We start from the raw sequence: 17,150 nt of genomic DNA, 5'->3' as shown, positions 1-17,150 counted from the left end.
GGTTCAGTCTGTCCCCTGAGGACAGGGCAGGGCCTTTGTAAGGGCTGTGACAGCCCCCGTTCTGTCACTCTAGCATCCACCCTAGGAAGAGAAGGCAAAGTCAAATTTCTCTCTCACCCTGAGATTCTTCTCTCTCCCCAGCTCAGCTTGCTGAGGACCAAAGCCTATTCCTAGGGGAGAGCCTAGAATTAAGGAGAATGGCCCCTCGGGCCCAGAGACCCTCCTCCCAGGTGAGTGCGATCTATCCACAGACCTGACCAGCATCAACACAGGTGGAATCCAAGAGAACCAAGGAATCTTTATCCCCTTTTATAGAAGGAGAAACTGAGGAAGCCAGAGAGGAAGTGACTTGCCCAGGGTCACACACTCAACAAGTGTCTGAGGCCTGATTGGACCTCAGGTCTTGATAATTGCATCCACATTCCCCTGCCAGGGATGGATGCCCTGTGTTCTTGAACCCAGTTCTGCTGGGGCCCCAGGGGTGGGCCCACAGTGAATGGGAATGAAGACTCAGTGAAGGAATGTTAAGTAAGCAAAGCTTGGGATGTGCTTGGGGTCCTAGAAGGGCCTTCCTGCCTCCCCAGCTGAGGCCCTGGCAGTGACAGTGACTTGATAAATGGCAGGGGCAGGATCTGAACCCAGGACTCAGGATTCTCAGCCCAGTGGGCAGTGGGTTGTTGGCCATTGCTTCATGCTGGCTCCCATACACACCTGTGTACTCAGACGTGTGTGCTTGCTGAGGGAAAGCACAAAGCACTCTGTGAAGGGAGAGAAATAAAGCCTCTGTCCTTGAGGAACATCCATTCTGGGTGGGGTGGAGGGCAGGTGGGCACAGGGGTCCTGGCAGAAGGTGGAGGGGTTAGCAGGATTTTTCTGAGCCAGTCTCTGCCCTGAGAATGACAGAAACAGCAGTCCAGAGACACTGCCATTAAAGCAGGTGGCTCACTAATGAATTTCATTAGGAGGCACAGACTGGCAAATCATTGACCCTATGAGAGAGAAAGGGACCAGGAACAGCTTGTTTTCAGGGGAGATGTTACCTGAGATGTGAAGGAAGCCAGGAGGCCCAGGTGAGGGGAGAGGCCAGGTCAAGATTCAGAGACAGTCATCAGGAAGGCTCAGGGTCAGGGGCTGGAGGTTCCTGGGCAAGGATCAGCCAGGAGGCCACTGTCCCTGGCTCAGAGACCACAAGAGGACCAAGATGAAAGGAGCCTGGAAAGGGTTGAGGGGCTGGTTCCATGGTGTCAGCTATGTGCCAGGAGCCACATAAATATTGTCTCATTTGATCCTAAGGGGAAAATTATTAGGGTCCTTGCCAGGGACAGGCAGAATAAGGGAGCACAGGTCACAGACAGACAGGAAACTGTGGTTCATTGATCCACTCAAGAGTGTGACAGCATTCCTGATGGAGGTGTGTGTCTCATAGTTCCAGAGAGGACAGAGACAGGCTCTTCTCCTGAGCTACATGACCCTCCCTTTGAGGTCTTGTAGGCAGGCTTACAAAGATGTTTGGGGTAAGAAAAGGTTAGGGGACAGAGAGAAGGAAAAGACATTTTTGGAAAAGAAGGAAAATTTGAATTTAGAGTTAGAGTTAGAAAGGTCTGGTACAAAGGTCTTTAGCATTGCTACTTACACCAGTCCAAAGAAACTGGTAGAGGCTTGATTAGTTAGGCCGTTAATGAGCATTTCCTAAGTACTTTGTGCCTTAGAATAACAGGACAGAAGGTAAGTCCTATGAGTTTTCTCAAGGAAATTGGGGGAAGGGAGGTACTGAAGGGGACACCGAGGACACTGACCTCAGAACAGCCAGGATAACATCAAATAGAGTCAGTCATGTTTTCTAAAACATTCATTTTTTAAAACCATTACCCTCCTACCATATGAAAGCCTCACTCTTTGGATTTGAGGAATATAAATGCCAAAGGTGTGATTGTGCTTCCCAGCATTAAAGGAACAAAGAGAATGCAAGGGGGTTGGATAAAGATGGCCAGAAAGTAGCAGTAGGGAAACGAGATTTGGACCAACTGAGAGGTCTCCCCCTGAAAGAGAGTATGGCCTCTGAAGGGGCGGGGCTGAGTGAAGCAGGAATCATGGCCTGAAGGTGGCATCAAAGACCACTTCTTGGTGTTTGAAGGTTGATCATTTAGAATACAGGTAGGCCATCCTGACCTCCTGGCTCAGCCCTACCTGGGAACTGCAAGCCCAGCCCTGCATTTTTAGGAGACATCTTTATCTCCAGGAAAGTCTTCTTCCAGCCAAGGAGTCTGCCAGGAGGTCCAGGAGCACAAGGCAGAAGTTGCCTAGAAAGGTGGGCCCTATGGAAAGCAGAAGAAGGCCTTAAGGGCCTCAGGGAACCAAGGCCTTTCTGAGAAGGCCCACCAGTCTCTTTCTGTCTCAGTCCTGAGGCCCCAGGATCATCCTCTTCCTCCATTCCCACGCATGACAAGAACTTCGGCCCCTGCCTTCTTCTCTACTCCAATCACTGGTCTCCATCAGCTGCAGTGTCATGGCCATGGCAATGACCCCTCTTCTACCTTGTCCTAGCCCTGGTGCACCTGCTTCCACTCCAAAGCTCACATTCTACCTGAACCAAAATGCAAAACCCTGGTTCCCCCTGGGAGCTCCTCTTCCCTCATCTGTCCATCAGCTCCCATTCTCCCTACTTCATCCTATTTGGGGACTGGGTCCTTTCTACTTCTAAGCAGAAAGACTGTTACAAGAACACTGGCAGTAGACTCATCCACAGGAGTGAGCCCTATATTTTGAGGTCCTGGTACCAAATGGAACTGAATGTGTCCTAAATTAAATTATGATGTGGTCTCCTCTAAAGTCACATGGATACTTGGGATGTTTTACCCCCTATAGGTGGGTCATACCTTCATGAAAAATACTCCTGAAATTTGGTATTAAGGCCATTTCTTTGGAAATTATAAAAATAAGAATGAAGAACATCATTGGATCAAAATGACTCCTGAAATCTGAATGCAATCAGTCTAGAGCAGGGGTGGGGAACCTGGGTTTTTCAGGCCATGTGGGCCTTCTGGATCCCAGAGTGCAACCTCTGACTAAATGCAAATTTTACAGAATCGTGTCTGTCATATTTGGCCATTAAAGTATCAATGCTCAGTTTGCAGAGAGTTTACAGGAAAGGAAGGATGAAAGCTAAGCTTTGTAAAGGGTTAAGGAGTAAGTAGAGGGCAATAAGGTGGCCCAGTGGATGGAGCGCTGGGCTTAGAATCAGGAAGGCTCCTGGGCATGAATCTAAATTTGGTCTCTTAGCTGTGTGATCCTGAGTCACCTAAGTCCCTTAACTCTGTTTGCCTCAGTTCATCCTCTCTAAAAGGAGGATGAGCAGGAAATGGGAAACCACTCCTGGATCTCTGCTCAGGAAATCTCAGATGGGTTCTAGAAGAAACAGACACACCAAAACAAATGAATAATCTCATGAGCTATGTTAAGGCCTGGGGATTCAAAGAGAAAAGAAGACTGCCCTGTCCCCATAGAGATTACACTTTCAGACAACACACCAAAGGAAGAGATTTTGGGCAAAAGCCGCTAGGGCGTGGTGGCAAAGTCAGTGAGAAGTTCCAAAGTAGTGCCCCAAGGTGCAAGCGTGGACCTGTGTGAGCTGACCCCTCCTTATGTGGAGGGTTGGTGTCCATGAGCTCAGCCCGTGGAGGGGAAGAGAGAATGTGGGAGGAGGGGGAAGGAAAGAGATGGGCAAGACCTTCTGGTAAGGACAAGTTAGGGATTGCAGAGATGAAAAGCATGGCCTTCCTACAGGGATCACCTTATGGGTGAATGGAATGCAATGAAGAATCCTGACTCAAAACACCTAGAGAAAACTATCAGGAAAAAAACTAAAGAATTTTCTAATTGCTCAGAAGTCCAATATAGAAATAAAGTTAGCTCTAAGTGAAATGTACAAATACAAGGAACATCAGATGTTTTAAACAGAATCAAAATGAAGAAAAGGGGAAGAGATTTAACCTGCAGTTAAAAGTGTCGCTCCACAATAATCCAGCTTCCCAAGCAGTGAAGCATCCCATTCTGCTAGAAACAAAAAGCATCAAACGCCAAGTGCCTTGGCCAAGCACATGTTTCGCATGTAGCCGATTGGAAATATGGATGAGCCCTCCCAAGCATGGACAGATGTGAAGAAGCAGTCACTTTCTTGGACGTTCATCATCTCTGCCTCCACTCTCATTCTCTTGATTCCTTAACTCTCACCCCAGTGTTCTCGAGTTGTAGCAGAATGTTGAAATTATTTATTTTTCATAAGCTGTCAAAGTCTTTATTATAAATTAATGCAATCTCCAGCCCCAGCTGATAAAAATATTACATTTTACTTCCTCTTATTTCTCTATAATTAAATACTAAAATGAAGGAATGTACTCCATAAAAAACTGATAGCACTCATAAAGCAATGGTGGAAGGTGTTTGAGTGTGACTGATCTTATCCAATGTCATCTCGACCCCTCTTCTTCACTTGGCTGGAAACAGCCTTATAACACGCAGCTGAGCCCAGATTGTGAGTAATCTCTCTTTAGAAATCTTTTCATACTTGTCTCTACTTCAGACTTTATTACAGATTTTTAGCAAATTGACTTGATCATTTCTTTGTTCTTTGCTCAGGGATCACTGTTTAACTTGTTTTTTTTCTCCCAGAATGCACAGTGTTTACCAACTTTTCAAACTCTTCATAGAATATTCTTTTTCTTTTTTTGGAGGGAGTAAAATAAGGCAATTGGGGTTAAGTGACTTGCCCAAGGTCACACGGCTAGTGTTACTTGTCTGAGGCTGGATTTGAACTCAGTGCTCCTGACTCCAGGGCCGGTGCTGTATTCACTGTGCCACCTAGCCGCCCCCAAGAATGTTCTTAATATGTAACTTAGGACACAGGAGGAATTGCTCATGACCTCACTTTCTCCTCCACAGATTCTTGCGTGTCACTCATAGAGCACATATCTTGTCCATAATTACATCAGGAGATACACTGTCTAGTAAGACTTTTCTAGCTCTTATCATTCCATCATGATTCTCACATCAAATGTAAAATGCTTTTTTCCATACTCCCTTTCAAGTGTTGGCTCTGACCCTCATAAAGGTTATATGAGTTTTAGGCAAATCTATTCTCTTTCCCTAGTCTGGGCTTCAGTTTCCTCTTCTAAATTGATGAGGGTTGGACTGGATAAATTCTGGCTTCTCTCTTTCAGCTCTAAATCATGTGATTTTTCATGGCTTAGGAGTTGGTAACTTTCAAGGATGTGGTCGTGGACTTCACCCAGGAGGAGTGGGGCCTCTTGGACCATTCTCAGAAAGAGCTGTACAAGGAGGTCATGCTGGAGAATGTCCAGACCCTGCTGTCCCTGGGTAAGGACCATTTTCTCTCTTTTTTTCTGATGTGAAAATTTTGGCCTTATAATTAACATTACAATTAACAAGTGGCAAAGGGGATTCCTATCCTGGTATATCTCACTCACAGAAACTTTATGGAGTGCACAGTCTTCTACATGCACCAACTCTCCATCCACTTTGGCCTTGGCTTGTCACCTTTTCAAGTTAAATAATTTACAAGCCATATTCCTCTTCCTCGAAAATGTCTAACAACTTCCCTGAAAATGTCATGCTAAAAAGAATGGAAGGGAATTCTGGCAAGGTGGCAGAATAGGACAGGAAATATTAGGCTCTCCAAGAATCCCCTTAAAGGAACAAAACAAATTGCCTCAAACTCTAGGCAGTATAAAATACATAGGAATCCAACTGCCAAAACAAAAACAGTAATTATAAAAACCTTTATATGCAAATTACATCACATTTGAATAATTGGGAAAGTATTCATTGTTCATTGATAGGCACTGTCAATTATAAGAAAAATGACAATTTTATCAAAACTGCTTTATATATTCAATGCCCTTTTAACTCAACAAGAAAAATTAATAAGAAAATTGATTGGAGAAAACAAAAAGGCAAGAATATCAAAGGAAATAATGAAAAAATGTCAAGGAAGGAACTTTAGCAGTAACAGATCTTATCCTCTGTTGTAAGGCAATAAATATCAAAATTCTACTACTGGATCAGAAATGGAAACATCAATGGAATAGTGTAGACATACAGCAGCAAATAATCATAATAATCTTTATTTGAGAAATGTAAAAGACAATATGTCAGCATAAGAATTCATTTTTTGGTAAAAAAAAATTTGTTGGGAAAACTGGAAAGCAGGGTGTCTGAAACTGTGTGTACCCACACAGACACACATACACATACTTAACTATTTGTATGTAATGGTAGCCAACTCTGAAAGGTGGTGGAAAAAAGAAGACATTGATATAATTCTGTCCTAAATTTGAAAGGAATAGGAAGTTCTCCAGAGTAGATTTGCAGTTTCTTGTGCAGTCATCTTTGTTTATACTATGTTACAGAAATTCTTGTTTCATTACATGCATTTGAAAAAAATTTTTTTTTATCAAAGAGGTGGAAATAGTTTATTTCATTGGCCTGTGGATTCAGCACCATTGGAAACCTGTGATGGGTTGTAAAGAATACTATCATGGGCCAAATGGACCATTTGTGTAAGGTCTTCTTCATATTGAATATGATCAAAGTGTCATTTCATGACTATTTATGGAATATGTATCAGAGTGTCTGAACTGAATACCAAAGTATGTTAAGAAAAGAAAAAGAACAAAATCCCAGGAGTTACCCCGGCAGGAGGAGATGTTGCATGTCAGCAGGTGTTTTAAGAGGTAAAAAATCAAATTAAGGAGGGAGAGGTAAAAGGGAGTAGTTATCACATGGAAATGAATCCTCTTGGAATTAGGTGGGAGTGAGGGTGGGTAAAGCTAGAACCTTATTCTCATAGGATTAACAGAAGAAGAACTAGAAATTCTAATTAAAATTATTTTAGAAAAAGAAATTAAACAGGCCATAAATGAATTTCTCACCAGGATTAGAAATTAGAAAGGGAATTTTACCAAACATTAAAGATCAACTATTTCCAATATTAAATGAAAGATTTGGAAAAATAAGCAAATAAGAGGCACTCTAAACTTCTTATATGAAGCAAATATGGTACTGATACCCACACTAGGAAGAATAAAAAGGGAAGGAAAATAATAGACCAACTTCATCAATGAATATGGATGCAAAAATCCTAAATAAAATAATAATAACCACAATATTTTACAAAGATTGCACATTGAGCCCAATTTGGACTTATTCAGGGATTGGAGGGATGCCTGAACTTACAGAAAATTATTCTCATAAGTAATTATATCAATATTAGGTAACAAAAAAACCATATGGTTATAGCAATAGCTAAAGAATAAGCTTTTGATCAAATACAATGTTCATTTCTATGTTGTATTGGAAATAAATAGCAATAAGAGAAGAAATAGAAATAATCAGAATAGGCAATCAAGCTTACTTTTGTTTTTGGAGGGCAATTGGGGTTAAGTGACTTGCCCAAGGTCACATGGCTATTTTTTGTGTTAAGTGTCTGAGCCCAGATGCGAACCCAGGTCCTCCTGACTGCCAGGGCCAGTGTTTTATTCACTGCACCACCTAGTCACCCCTACTTTTTTAGTAGATGATAGGATAATATGCTTGGAAAATCCCAAAGACTTTGTCAAAAAGCTTATTAAAGCATATAATTTCAGCAAAGTAGCAGGGTGTAATTTAAACCCATAGGAATCAGCACTCCCATATATCACCAACAAAGCCATGCAGGGAGAGATAGCAGATAGTATATAACCCTTGGGAGTATAGCTCTGAAAACAAACCCAGAGACTGGTGGGCCCTGTAGAGTTTTCATCGTACATCAGCTTTTGCATTTCTCCATCATTTTTGTCAAACCAGTTTGGATATTTACAGATGTTCTGGGCCAGATGAGCAAACGTGGTTCTGTCCAACAAAGCTCTGACAGCTCCTCAGTTCTTCTCTGCTGGAGTACTGCAAGCCCTGTGCTGGCTCAGTTTTCTCCCCAAGTTAGTAACAAACCGTTCTCGCGCGGAGAATCCCTCTACTCTGCTGACGTTAAGACTGAGAGCCATCTTCCCTTGTGGCTGCTGCTTTTGTTGGCTGTGAATGTTTAGCTTGGAGGGAATGAGTCTGATGGGTCCAGCCCTCTGTTTGTCCCTCTTGCTGTCTGTCTGTTTCTTCTCCTTACAATGATACAGTCTACTGAATGCCAACGTTTGCTCCAAGAGCACACAAATTTTTGTTGCATTTAAGTTGGTGATGAAAAGGTCATGAGCTGCATAAGTCTACAGCAACCATTGCTATTGTGTATATGTGTATATCATTTGATGTCTATTTGTTTGATTGTTTATTTTCTTCAGATGTAGAGACCAGGATTGAAGTCAACGAAATGACTAGAAATCATGGAATTTTTCTGGACCAACGTGACCTGCAGAGATTCATGAGTGATGGTCCTTGGGACTTCAAGTTGAGAGAAATCCACAACTCTAATATCAAGCTAGATAAAAATCCGAAGAGTGACTATGAATTGGATGAAATTGGAAAGAGATTGAGACAGTCTTGTATCCTAAATCACTGTAAGAAAATGACCTCAGGAAATGACTGTGTTCAGGCTAGTGAATACAACAAATGCTTTATTGAACATGTAGGACTTTTTCAGTCCCATGAGAAGGCTCCTGAAATGCCAGTGTGTCCAGGTAATCAGTGGGAAATGGCCTTGAGCTGGAGTTCAGACCTCATGAGACATCAGAAAAGTGATACTGGAGAAATGCTTTGTGTAAGTAGTAAAGATGGGAAGGCCTTGAGTGAGCACTCTAAGCCCATTATTCATCAGCAAATTCCCATTAGAAAGGAGTCCTATGAATATAATGAATGGGAAGCAACCTCTTCCCATCACTCATCTCCTCCTTGCCAGGCTCGATTTCACCCTGGGATGAAAAGATCTGCCTATCCTCAGTGTGGGAAGGCCTTTTGTTGTAACTCAGATCTTAATAGATCTCATAAGATTCATACTGGGGAGAAGTTTTATGAATGCGGGAAGGCCGTCAGTTACAGATCTCTCCTTATTGGTCATCAGAGAATTCACAGGGGAGAGAAACCTTTTGAATGTAGTCAATGTGGAAAGGCTTTCAAAAAGAGCTTCAGTCTTACTACTCATCAGAGAATCCACACTGGAGAGAAGCCTTATGAATGTAATCAATGTGGAAAGACTTTCACACAGAGGTCTAATCTTGCTGTACATCAGAGGATTCACACTGGAGAGAAGCCTTATGAATGTAATCAGTGTGGTAAGGCTTTCACACAGAGGTGCCATCTTTCTACCCATCAGAAAATCCACACAGAAGAGAAACCAAATGAATGTCATCAATGTGGAAAGACTTTCAGACAGAGCTCCTATCTTGCTGGCCATCAGAGAATCCACACTGGAGAGAAACCTTTTGAATGTAATCAGTGTGGAAAGGCTTTCTCATTCAGGGGCAATCTTGTTGCACATCAGAGAATCCACACTGGAGAGAAACCTTTTGAATGCAATCACTGTGGAAAGGTTTTCACAAACAGGGGCAATCTTGCTGTACATCAGAAGATCTATACTGGAGAGAAACCTTATGAATGTAATCAATGTGGTAAGGCTTTCACACAGAAGTGCCATCTTTCTACCCATCAGAGAATCCACACTGAAGAGAAATCATATGAATGTCATCAGTGTGGAAAGACTTTTAGAAAGAGCTCCTATCTTGCTGCCCACCAGAGAATCCACACTGGAGAGAAACCTTTTGAATGTAATCAATGTGGAAAGGTTTTCTCATTCAGGGGCAAACTTGTTGCACATCAGAGAATCCACACTGGAGAGAAACCTTTTGAATGCAATCACTGTGGAAAGACTTTCACACAGAGGTCCCATCTTGCTGCCCATCAGGCAACTGACACTGGAAAGAAGCCTTTTGAATGTAATTAGTATGGAAAAGATTTTGCTCAGAGACACTTTTTTTTTTTTTGCAGTATGGTCATGCAGGGCAATTGGGGTAAAGTGACTTGCCCAAAGTCACACAGCTAGTAAGTGTTAAGTGTCTGAGGTCAGATTTCTGAGATGCATTCTTGCTGCAAATCAGAGAATCTACACAAGCAAGAAGGCTGTTGAAAGACTTTTAGATCATCCTCCAATCTTACTACTCACCAGAAAATTCACACTGGAAAGAAACCTTTTGAATATAATTGATGCGGAAAGTCTTTAACAGGGAACTATCATCTTGCTTTACATCAGAGAATTCACACTGGGGAGAAACCCAATAATGTAATGAAAGTGGATAGTCTTTCACACAGAGCTCTAGAACTTTTGTACATCAAAAAATTGATACTGAAGATAACTCTTATGAATGTATTCGATGTGGAATGATTTCCCACTGAGCCCCGATTTTGCTAATCATCAGAGAATCCGCACTGGAGACCATCTTCATGAGTGTCATGCATGAGTCAGAGCTTTTAGTTACCACTCTTAACATATGTAACAAAAGCTTCCACACTGGGGAGAAACTGTATGAATGTAATCAAGGTGTTTATGCCTTCATAAAACAGTCATGTCCTATTTCCCATCTCAGAATTCTCATGAGATACAAGTCTGATCTTTGTCATGAATAGAGAAAATCATTCAGATGGAATTCAGAGCGTCTTCGGGATTAGAGAAGCCATTCAGAGGAGCAAGTCTCTGTGGGTAGGCTTTCCGCTAGAGATCAGCTCTTTCTATCTGAGGATTCACTGTGGAGAGAAACCTTAGAAATGTCTTCATGTGGACCATGCTTTTCTCTGGAGGAGGCGGATCAGTAGATGACTTTATTCCTGTTCATATAAAGGTGGATAAAGGCAATGGATGTTGGAACGTCTTCCCCTAGAGCTCATGCTTGACCGTACTTTGGAGACAAAACTTTGGGGTCTTATTACCAAGGGAAGGCCACCTGCTGCAGCACAGACTCCGCTAGACCTCCCAACAAGAGACTTCAATAAATATCCCGAAATTTCATCCTTTGCATAAAACCCTATATATGTAGGGATTTTCCACCAAAACCCTAATGTTTAGCATCCGCCCTCAGTATTTCATGGCATGCATAGACTTCATCTCTTTAGCCATTTCCCCATTAATTGGTACTTTGTTTCCTGCTGATGGCTCAGAGAAAAAAATCCTTCTTCAAATGTCTTGGCGCCTGTTGGACATTCATTTCTGTAATGCTTTCTTTAAGTGGCTAAGTGACACTGAGAATGAAGCCCTGTCTTTGGAACCACAAGACCTGAATTCCAGTTCAGCCTCTGGTATTTCCTAGTTGTGTGTCCTTGGGTAAGTCATCACCTAATCCTGTCTGAGTTTCCCCATCTGTAGAATGGGTATAATAAGGACATATACCTCTCAGAGTTGAGGCGAGGATTTAATTAAGCAATATTTGCTAAATGCTTTGCAAACATTTAATCACTATGGAAATAACTGCTATTTTTATGACTATCATACCTTGGATCATCAGTCTCATAGTAAAGTCAGTTGGCTAACACATATAGATGATTCAGCTGAGAAAGAGAGAGGAAGAAAGAAAAAGAGACCAAGTCAGAGACAGAGAGTCTCAGATCTTACCCAAGGGAAATTCACGTACATTTCTCCATACCACAGAGGAAACCCATTTTCTTGAACCAATTGCAGTGTATGTTGTAAAACATATTCTTCTATTTGAGATCTAATCATATTGCTTTAAGTCAGTGGGTCTTTTAAGAAAGGAAATGGGATAATAAGCAAAGAAAAATGATTATCATACGAATGTCAATACGGACCCCCTTCCAATCAGTGCAGGGGGTGACCCTAGTTTATCAGGTGTTTCCATATCTGAGGGCAGGACAGCAAGGTCATCAGACAAGGTGCCAAATGAAGCCTCTGGCAGAGGTTCCTTGGAAGGGTCACACAGGACTGAAGACCACATTGTGTGACCACATTGTGCCAGGAACTATGCCAAGCCCTGGAGATAGAAAAAGTGGCAAACAAGAGTCCCTGCCCTCAGGGAGCTTTTGGTATAAAGGGACACAACCTACAAATCTGTACAAAGTGAGCTATACACAGGATAGATGGGGCATAATGAGCAGAGTTAAGACCCTGCTATTAAGAAGCTTGGAGAAGACTGGCTGCCAAAGGCAGGAACTTAGCTGGGACTTAGAGGAAGCCAGGATGGTCAGTGTTCAGAGCAATGGTGGTGAGTGTTCCAGGCATGGGGGACAGCCAGAGAAAATGCTGGGGGCTCAGAGCTAGAGGGCCTTGTGAATGAAACCTCCAGGAGGCCAGTGTCACTGGATGGAGGAGGAAGTAACTATGGGGAGAAAGGTGTAGGGGGCTGGAGTTGTGGGAGAGGGCCAAGTTATGCAGGGCTTTGAATGCCAAACGGAATTTGGTATTTGTTCCTGGAAACAGTAGGGAGCCACGGGAGTTTGAGTGGAGGAGGGAGGTGACATGCTGAGACCTGGGCTTCAAGAAAATGACTGGGCCTGGACCAGAATGAGGAGAGGCTTGAGGCAGGCAGAGCTCCTCCTCTAGTAGCTATTGTGTATGGAGTAGTGGTGGTTTGTTGAAAGCTGTTTGAGAAACTTTCATGTGGATCATGAATGTGAATTATTCTAATTCATTATTCTATTCTAATACATTAGCCTGAAAGGGATCTGGGTTAGTGGGTTTGGGGTATGGGATTGCTCCCCACTATGCGGAGCGGCAAAAAGGGGGCGGGTCCAAATTTGGAACTCAAAATGTGATACAAGTGTATGTCAAAAACTGAAAACAAATAAAACATTTTCAAAACGCTATTGCTATTCAGCAATTCTGTAAAGTTTTGAAGTTGAAATCCTGTAGATAATATTCAGCATGGGGTCTTCCGAGATTAGAAAAAATGCTTACAAAAAGCCCCCCAGGAAATTTTCATAATTTAAGTTAGAGTAAAATTTCATATTCTATCATTACACAGGGGAAAGAAATGATTAATTTGGGGTTTTGGAGGGTGCAGCTTATTTAGGCCATTATTTTATAAGTGTTTAATGCATAAATTTAAAAGAATATTATGAGCAGTAGACTAAAAAATTGCAGAGTTTTGCAACGAGGTTTTCTTGTTCTTGTAAGGAGTTCTGACAATAAAATATTTGGGGAACCAGCACTCTGGAGTCGTGGTTGTTCATTCGATTGGTCCGTCTTGCTACAGAATATATTCTCCTGGTTCTGTTCACTTCTCTCTCTTATCATGTCAAACTACTTTTCCCTGCCTTCTCTGATGCTGTGCCTGTTATTACTTCTCATGGCTCGATAATCTTCCATTATATTTTCAGACCATCATTTGTTCAATCATTTCCTGATATATGGGCACCATCTTTGATTCCAGGTCTTTGAAACAGCAAACAGACACTGCCTTTTTGTGTTTTTATATGGATCTTCATCCCTTTTTTGTGACCTGTTGGGTTCAGAGATCTAGTGGTTACCACTGGACTGGTGATGGCTAGAGATGCATTGGATGACTTTGGCGTCTTTGATGTCTCACCAAGCTCTCAGTGCTCCACAGCACCACTTCAGGTGCCTTCATGGCCATTGGAACCAACTGTTCTCATCCACCCAAGTTCCTCCAGGGGAAGTCTTCACACAGTTGGGGTATCTGCCCCCCCCCCAACTCACCAATGGGTTTGACACCACTTGGTTACCGTCAATCTGGTTAGGCCATCTGCTGAAATGGTTTACCCCTATGTAGTTGGTCTGCATGCTATAGCTTCTTGGAAACACAGGTGGGAATTGGGTGAAAAGCAGCCCTCACAGAAGGGGTCCAGTCCTCCCTGAATGCACCCTACATCCCATGAGAAAATTCATAAATGCTAAGCATGTGGTTCAGCAATAGCTCCACACTTAATCTGTATTATAGGATTCATACTGCAGAGGACCCTTACGAATGTAGCGAATGTGCCAAAACCTTCAGCCGGTATACAACTCTTATTCAACATCAGAGAATTCACCCTGGAGAGAAACCCTAAAAATGTAATGTGTGTAAAACAACCTTCAGCCAGAGCATAAGCCTTATTTATCATCAGGAAATTCATACTGGAGAGAAACTGCTCACGCCACAATTGTGGACAAGCCTTCAGTCAGCAGGGAAGTCTTACTTAACATCAGAATGGACGCTGGAGAGGCCCGATAAATGTATATATTGAATGTATAGATGTGTGTGTATACATATAAATGAATCAATGAATGTAGAAAAGTCTTCACTCGGAATCACTCTTCCTCGACATTAGAGAACTCTTACTGCAGAGAAACCGAATCAGTGTAATGAGTGTGAAAAATCTTTAAGCCAGAATATGAACCTTATGTGACATCAAAGAATCCATGCTGGTGAGAAACCCTATAATGTAATCAATGTGACAGAGCCTTCAACTCAAGCCTATCTCTTGCTGAACATCAGAAAACCCATAGGAAACAAGCTGGGAAATATAATAAATGTAACAGGCTTTTACCTGAAGCTGATACTATCAAGCAATGTGGTTTTTTGCTTGTTTATTTGTTTATCAGGGAATAAACTCGATGTGATTGTGGGAAAGTCTTACCAGACAGAGAATCCATCTAGTGAGAAATTGTATAAATACATTGAAAGTGAGAAGACATTCCGTGATGATTTAGTCCTCAACAGGTCTCAGTCTCAGAGCAGAAAGACCTCCCTGGCCACAGGCCAACTCTCCCTCTTTTCCTTCACTGTTTGTAGGGAGCCTGTGCTCTCCCTGACAGAAGGGCTCCTTCCATCGTGCTGAATTGCTGCCGATTCACCCCCTCTTAGAGCTGCCAGTTTCCATTTATGGCGTCCCCTGTGACCCCCAGCCTCCCCCACCCAGAGAACGCCCCTTTTTTTGTTGGAGCCCTGCCTCTGGTGTCCCTATGCAGTGTCCCTCCGCCCCCCACATTCCTGGCCGTGGGATTCTTCAGTGTTTCCCTCGTGCCATTCCTTAGCATAGCTCTTCCCTGGAAATATATCACAGCTCATTTGGACCCCCTTCCGTTGGCTTTGGGTCTCCTGCAGCTTTGTTTCCTTGGACAGGATGGCATTTCGATACATGTTAACACAGCGTCACCCTTGCAAAAAGCCGGGAAACCGCGGCATCGCTGACGTCGATCCGCCCTGGTCTCTGTCCAGTTCTGAGCCCAAGGCCTTATCGGCTGCAGTTTCTCCTCCAGGAATCTCTTCTCACGGAGTAGTTCGATAGACCAACCATTCAGCTGCATGGGGCAGTCTGGACGAGGGAACATTTCCATCCGTTTCCTTTTCTATCAATTGTTAAGCCAAGCACTTCTTTCATGTGCCACGTCCTTGGATCGTCACGGCAAGCCAGAGAACTGGGTGCTGTTATGTGCGTTCTGTAGCTGGGGAAACTGAGGCAAACCTTTGCTTCCGCTGCCAGAAGTGACAGGGTCCATGCTCGGGACGAGCAGAGTCAGGCAGCACAAGGTACAGCTGGACACGTCCGCGGCAGTGACGCCCACCCTGGGGGTGATGGGCACGCGGGTCCTTCAGGTTCAGAGGTCACCTAGGCATGTATTTATGTGTGTGCATGTCCCTGTGTCTGTGTTTCCCTCCCCCTCAGGCAGAGAGTACCTTGGGAAGTGGAGGTGGCTCCCCCCAGGCTGGGCCCTGGACCCAGAAGGGCAGCAGAGCAAGGGCCCTTCCCTCTGGGGGCAACAGAGACAGAAGCTGCCCCCAGGCCCAGGCCTCCAGCCCCAGAGTCTGCACCACAGCAGAGCTCCTCCTGCCCCTGGGGGCATGGAGGGAAGGTGGGGGAGCCAGAGCCCTTCCCAGGCCCCCTCTGTAACATGGCACTGGGAGAGAAACATTCAGGGCCCCTCCAAGAGACCACAGGTTCTGAGTTCGAGTTTCCACCAAAGTGGGGTCAGGCTGGTTTTCTGCACAGCCTGCCATGGACAGTCTTCACCCTCAGGAGAGAATGCACTTACCCTTATTCTATGGCTGGGAAAACTGAGGCCAACAAAGGTGAAGTGACTCGCCCAGAGTAACCCTGAGTGTCTGAGGCCAGATTTGAACTCAGATCTTCCCGGTTCCAGGCCCCAATTCTGGGCCCTGAGCCATCAGACTCCTCTGACTAGGGACAGTTTTCCCTCCCTGGGGGTGTCCCCCTGCTCCCCCAAAAAGAAAGAGTCCTTGGAGTCCAGAATAGATCCTAGCCCCAACCTCTCCCTCTATTGCCTGTGTCTCCAGGTAGCTTTCCGCTACTTCCCACCCTAATCCCATTCCTGGAGTCTGACCTGCTTAGACTCCTCCCCAAACCCTCCTCAACACCCCCCCCCCCATTCCTCCCACAGTCTTTCTCTATATAACACCCATCTTGCCATCATGAAGGTACTCAGACTCAGTCTGTGTCAAATTGTTCTGGCCCGCTTGCCAATGCCAGCTTCACAAATGCTTAGAGTCCTTATCTTTAATACACTTTGTTTTTCGTTGGCTGAGAGAAGGCTTGAGTCAAATTCACCTCAACGTTGGCACTTGGCATCTTGTCTGATGACCTTGCTGACGCCCCCTGGGATATGGAAATGTCCCTTGCACTGACTGGGGGTTCATAACTACATTCAAGTGATATACATGATAATCATTTGTCTTTGATTGCCTTTTTCCATTTTTAAAAAAATCACCTATTTAATAGAAAATCCCAATAACCTCAAGTAAAACAGTATGTTTAACAACATGCAATGCAGTTGTTTGAAGAAAATGAGCTTCCTCCATGGTAATAACATACATGAGCAAGATTCCTTTGGGAAGATCTGGGACTGTCTCTCTAGCCCTCTGTCTCTCTCTGCTGAGCTCTCCACAGTTTTAACCAACTGACTTTACTCTGAGGTTAATGATCCAAAGAATGATCACCATAAAATACCAGTATTTCCAAAGATATTTAATGTTTGCAGAGCATTTTACAGATATTGTTCAATTCTGTCCTCACCTCCACCCTGGGAGGTAGGTGTCCATATTAGCCCCATTCTACAGATGGGGAAACTGAGGCAGAGTTAGGTTATAAGGATGCGGTAGAAGGCAGTGCTGGAGGCAAATGGAGGAAGCAGGATACAGGATGAGAGACAGGAGATGAGACTCAGGATGGGACCAGCCAGAAAAGTGACCAAA

The 17,150-nt window shown here is 43.7% G+C and overlaps 1 pseudogene; it reads left to right on the top strand.

The window, feature by feature from the left end:
- The window catches only part of LOC138168153 (zinc finger protein 420-like), a 43,351-nt pseudogene extending 30,203 nt beyond the window's left edge, over positions 1 to 13,148 (top strand).
- Positions 13,149 to 17,150: the final 4,002 nt, after the last annotated feature.

The sequence above is a fragment of the Petaurus breviceps genome, unplaced genomic scaffold (assembly GCF_028583685.1).
Source record: "Petaurus breviceps papuanus isolate PSGF00001 unplaced genomic scaffold, PetGlider_PUasm1.0 355, whole genome shotgun sequence".
Lineage (NCBI taxonomy): Eukaryota > Metazoa > Chordata > Mammalia > Diprotodontia > Petauridae > Petaurus > Petaurus breviceps.
Note: the sequence above shows the minus strand (reverse complement) of the source record. Positions and strands in the feature narration are given on the sequence as shown.